The following is a 6,321-nucleotide window of genomic DNA, read 5'->3' on the forward strand; positions in this document are numbered from 1 at the left end:
CACATTTTTGGGTATATTTCTAGCAGCACCCCATTGTCTGTGGTACAAATTTAGGAGGGACCAGATGCAAGAACTTATCCTTCACTTTAGAAAAAATATCTCAACATGTGCCACACCACTGTATCCCTAGAAATTTTACTGAGTTAGAAGTCTCCTAAATTTCAGTCATAATTTTCCCCACCCCTGACACTCAAAGGATTTACAAATAAGTCTGGAGCAGCTGCTGCTTCTTACTCAGTAGGTCCAGTCAGCATAATGTCATCAATGTAATGGACCAGTGTGATATCTTGTGAAAGGGAAAGGTATTCAATCCCTGCAAATGAAATTATGACATAGGACTGGAGAATTAACACACCCTTGAGGTATGTCAGTAAAGGTGTATTTCTGGCCTTGCCAAGTGAAACAAAAGTGCTTCACTAATAGGCACTGACAAAAAGTTATTTGCCAGACCAATATTTACATACAAGTACCAAGCAGAAGAATTAATTTACCCAAGCAGTGTGTCCACATCTGGTACAGCACCGGCAAATGGAGTTACCCCTTGGTTAAGCTTACCATAATCGACTCTCATTCTTTTATTATTAGCATTATTTTATTTTTTTAATATACTTTAAGTTCTAGGGAACTTGTGCACAATGTGCAGGTTTGTTACACATGTATACATGTGCCCTGTTGGTGTGCTGCACCCATTAACTCATCATTTACTTTAAGGATATCTCCTACTGCTATCCCTCTGTCCTCCTCCCAACCCCCTCCCCATAATAGGACCTGGTGTGTGATGTTCCCTTCCTGTGTCCAAGTAATCTCATTGTTCAATGCCCACCTGTGAGTGAGAACAAGCGGTGTTTGGTTTTCTGTTCTTGCAATAGTTTGCTGAGAATGATGGTTTCCAGGTGCATCCATGGCCCTACAAAGGACACAAACTCATCCTTTTTTATGGCTGCATAGTATTCCATGGTGTATATGTGCTGCATTTTCTTAATCCAGTCTGTCACTGATGGACATTTGGGTTGATTCCAAGTCTTTTCTATTGTGAATAGTGCCACAATAAACATATGTGTGCATATGTCTTTATAGCAGCATGACTTATAATCCTTTGGGTATATACCCAGTAATGGGATGGCTGGGTCAAACGGTATTTCCAGTTCTAGATCCTTGAGGAATCGCCACACTGTTTTCCATAATGGTTAAACTAGTTTACAGTCCCACCAACAGTGTAAATGTGTTCCTATTTCTTCCACATCCTCTCCAGTACCTGTTGTTTCCTGACTTTTTAATGATTGCCATTCTAACTGGTGTGAGATGGTATCTCATTGTGGTTTTGATTTGCATTTCTCTGATGGCCAATGATGATGAGCAATTATTCATGTGTCTGTTGTCTTCTTTTGAGAAATGTCTGTTCATATCCTTTGCCCACTTTTTGATGGGGTTGTTTGTTTTTTTCTTGTAAATTTGTTTGAGTTCTTTGTAGGTTCTGGATATTAGCCCTTTGTCAGATGAGTAGATTGCAAAAACTTTCTCCCATTCTGTAGGTTGCCTGTTCACTCTGATGGAAGTTTCTTTTGCTGTGCAGAAGCTCTTTAGTTTAATTAGATCCCATTTGTCAATTTTGGCTTTTGTTGTCATTGCTTTTGGTGTTTTAGACATGAAGTCCTTGCCCATGCCTATGTCCTGAATGGTATTCCCTAGGTTTTCTTCTAGGGTTTTTATGGTTTTAGGTCTAACATTTAAGTCTCTAATCCATCTTGAATTAATTTTTGTATAAGGAGTAAGGAAAGGATCCAGTTTCAGCTTTCAACTTATGGCTAGCCAATTTTCCCAGCACCATTTATTAAATAGGTAATCCTTCCCCCATTTCCTGTTTTTGTCAGGTTTGTCAAAGATCAGATGGCTGTATATGTGTGGTATTTTTTCTAAGGACTTTGTTCTGTTCCATTGGTCTATATCTCTGTTTTGGTACCAGTACCATGCTGTTTTGGTTACTGTAGCCTTGTAGTATAGTTTGAAGTCAGGTAGCATGATGCTTCCAGCTTTGTTCTTTTGGCTTAGGATTGTCTTGGAGATGCAGGCTCTTTTTTGGTTCCATATGAACTTTAAAGCAGTTTTTTTCCAATTATGGTAAGAAAGTCACTGGTAGCTTAATGGGGATGGCATTGAATCTGTAGATTTCCTTGGGCAGTATGGCCATTTTCATGGTATTGATTCTTCCTATCCTTAAGCATTTGTTTTTGTCCTCTTTTATTTCACTGAACAGTGGCTTGTAGTTCTCCTTGAAGATGTCCTTTATATCCCTTGTAAGTTGGATGCCTAGGTATTTCATTCCCTTTGAAGCTATTGTGAATTGGAATTCATTCATGATTTGGCTCTCTGTTTGTGTGTTACTGGTGTATAAGAATGCTTGTGATTTTTGCACATTGATTTTATATCCTGAGACTTTGCTGAAGTTGCTTATCAGGTTAAGGAGATTTTGGGCTGAGACAATGGGGTTTTCTAAATATACAATCATGACATCTGCAAATAGGAACAATTTGACTTCTTTTCCTAACTGAATACCCTGGAATTCTTTCTCTTACCTGATTGCCCTAGCCAGAACTTGCAATACTATGTTGAATAGGAGTGGTGAGAGAGGGCATCCCTGTCTTGTGCCAGTTTTCAGGGCGAATGCTTCCAGTTTTTGCCGATTCGGTATGATATTGGCTGTGGGTTTGTCATAAGTTGCTCTTATTATTTTGAGATATGTTGCATCAATACCGAATTTATTGAGAGTTTTTAGCATGAAGAGCTGTTCAATTTTGTCAAAGGCCTTTTCTGCATCTATTGAGATAATCATGTGTTTTTTGTCTTTTGTTCTGTTTATATGCTGTATTACATTTATTGATTTGCATATGTTGAACCAGCCTTGCATCCCAGGGATGAAGCCCACTTGATCATGGTGGATAAGCTTTTTGATATGCTGCTGGATTTGGTTTGCCAGTATTTTATTGAGGATTTTTGCATCAATGTTCATCAGGGATATTGGTCTAAAATTCTCTTTTGTGTGTGTGTGTGTCTGCCAGGCTTTGGTATCAGGACGATGTTGGCCTCATAAAATGAGTTAGGGAGGATTCCCTCTTTTTCTATTGATTGGAATAGTTTCAGAAGGAATGGTACCAGCTCCCCCTTTTACCTCTGGTAGAATTCAGCTGTCAATTTGTCTGGTCCTGGACTTTTTTTGGTTGGTAGGCTATTAATTATTGCCTCAATTTCAGATCCTGTCAGTGGTCTATTCAGGGATTCAACTTCTTCCTGGTTTAGTCTTGGGAGAGTGTAAGTGTCCAGGAAATTATCCATTTCTTCCAGATTTTCTTGTTTATTTGCATAGAGATGCTTATAGTATTCTCTGATGGTAGTTTGTATTTCTGTGGGGTCGGTGGTGATATCCCCTTTATCATTTTTTATTACATCTATTTGATTTTTCTCTCTTTTCTTCTTTATTAGTCTTGCTAGCCGTCTACGCATTTTGTTGATCTTTTCAAAAATCCAGCTGCTGAACTCATTGATTTTTTCGAGGGTTTTTTTTTTATCTCTATCTCCTTCAGTTCTACTCTGATCTTAGTTATTTCTTGCCTTCTGCTAGCTTTTGGATGCGTTTGCTCTTGCTTCTCTAGTTCTTTTAAATGTGATGTTAGGGTGTCAATTTGAGATCTTTCCTACTTTCTCTTGTGGGCACTTAGTGTTATAAATTTCCCTCTATACACTGCTTTAAATGTGTCCCAGAGATTCTGGTATGTTGTATCTTTGTTCTCATTGGTTTCAAAGAACATCTTTATTTCTACCTTCATTTTGTTTTGTACCCAGTAGTCATTCAGGAGAGGTTGCTCAGTTTCCATGTAGTTGAGCGGTTTTGATTGAGTTTCTCAGTCCTGAGTTCTAGTTTGATTGCAGTGTAGTCTGAGAGACAGTTTGTTATAATTTCTGTTCTTTTACATTTGCTGAGGAGTGCTTTACTTCCAACTATGTGGTCAATTTTGGAATAAGTGCGATGTGGTGCTGAGAAGAATGTATATTTTGTTGATTTGGGGTGGAGAGTTCCGTAGATGTCCATTAGGTCCACTTGGTGCAGAGTTGAGTTCAATTCCTGCATATCCTTGTTAACTTTCTGTCTCGTTGATCTGTCTAATGTTGACAGTGGGATGTTAAAGTCTTCCATTATTATTGTATGGGATTCTAAGTCTCTTTGTAAGTCTCTGAGAACTTGCTTTATGAATCTGTGTGCTCCTGTATTGGGTACATATATATTTAGGATAGTTAGCTCTTCCTGATGTATTGATCCCTTTACCATTATGTAATGGTCTCTTTGTCTCTTTTGATCTTTGATTGTTTAAAGTCTGTTTTATCAGAGACTAGAATTGCAATGCCTGCTTTTCTTTGTTTTCCATTTACTTGGTAGATAATCCTTTGTCCTTTTATTTTGAGCCTATGTGTGTTTCTGCATATGAGATGGGTCTCCTGAATACAGAAAACTGATGGGTCTTGACTCTATTCAATTTGGCAGTCTGTGTCTTTTAATTGGACCATTTAGTCCATTTACATTTAAGGTTATTATTGTTATGTGTGAACTTGATCCTGTCATTATGATATTAGCTGGTTATTTTGCTCATTAGTTGATGCAGTTTCTTCCTAGCCTCGATGGTCTTTACATTTTGGCATGTTTTTGCAATGGCTGGTACCTGTTGCTCCTTTCCATGTTTAGTGCTTCCTTCAGGATCTCTTGTAGGACAGGCCTGGTGGTGACAAAATCTCTAAGCATTTGCTTGTCTGTAGAGTATTTTATTTCTCCTTCACTTATGAAACTTAGTTTGAATGGATATGAAATTCTGGGTTGAAAATTCCTTTCTTTAAGAATGTTGAATATTAGCCCCCACTGTCTTCTGGCTTGTAGAGTTTCTGCCGAGAGAGGTCTGCTCTTAGTCTGATGGGCTTCCCTTTGTGGTAACCAACCTTTCTCTCTGTCTGCCCTTAACATTTTTTCCTTTGTTTCAACTTGGGTGAATCTGACAATTATGTGTCTTAGAGTTGCTCTTCTCACTCAAGGACTATCTTTATGGCATTCTCTGTATTTCCTGAATATGGATGCTGGCCTGCCTTATTAGGTTGGGGAAGTTCTCCTGGATGATATCCTACAGAGTATTTTCCAATTTGATTCCATTTCCCCCCTCACTTTCAGGCACACCAATCAGATGTAGATTTGGTCTTTTCACATAATCCCATATTTCTTGGAGGCTTTGTTCATTTCTTTTTACTCATTTTTTTCTCCACACTTCTCTTCTCACTTCATTTCATTCATTTGATCTTCAATCTCTGATACTCCTTCTTCCAGTTGATCAAGTCAGTTACTAAAGCTTGTGCATTTGTCACGTATTTCTCTTATCAAGGTTTTCATGTCTGTTGGTTTGTTTATCATCTTTTCTGCATTGATTATTCTAGTTATCCATTCTTCCATTCTTTTTTCAAAGTTTTTAGTTCCTTTGTACTGCGTACGTAGTTCCTCCTTTAGCTCTGAGAAGTTTGATCGACTGAAGCCTTCTTCTCTCAACTCATCAAAGTCATTCACCATCTAGCTTTGTTCCATTGCTGGCAATGTGCTGCATTTCTTTGGAGGGGGAGATGCACTCTGATTTTCTGAATTTCCAGCTTTTCCCCCATCTTTGTGGTTTTATCTGTCTTTGGTCTTTGATGATGGGGTTTTGGTGTGGGTGTCCTTTTTGGTTGTTAATTATCCTTCTATCAGTCAGAACCCACAGCTGCAGGTCTGTCGGAGTTTGCTTGAGGTCTACTCTAGTCCCTGTTTGTCTAGCTATCAGCAGTGGAGGCTGCAGAAGATAGAATATTGCTGAACAATATTCTGTCACTGTATGTTTCTTACTCTGGAAGCTTCATCTCATAGGTGTTCCCAACCATGTGAGGTGTGAGGTGTCGGTCTTCACCTAGTGGGGGATGTCTCCCAGTTAGGCTACTCAGGGGTCAGGGACCCACTTGAGCAGTGTATCCGTTCTCAGATCTCAACCTCCTTGCTGGGAGAACCACTGCTCTCTTCAAAGCTGTCAGACAGGGATACTTACAGCTGCCGAGGTTTCTGCTGCTTTTTGTTTAGTTATGCCCTGTCCCCAGACGTGGTATCTACAGAGGCAGGCAGGCCTCCTTGAGCTGCAGTGGGCTCCAGCCAATTCGAGCTTTCCAGTGGCTTTCTTTACCCAGTTAAGCATCAGCAATGGCAGGTGCCCCTCTCCCAGCCTTGCTGGCACCTTGCAGTTAGATTTCAGACTGCTGTGCTAGAAATGA

This window comes from Macaca fascicularis, chromosome 6 (genome assembly GCF_037993035.2).
Source record: "Macaca fascicularis isolate 582-1 chromosome 6, T2T-MFA8v1.1".
Lineage (NCBI taxonomy): Eukaryota > Metazoa > Chordata > Mammalia > Primates > Cercopithecidae > Macaca > Macaca fascicularis.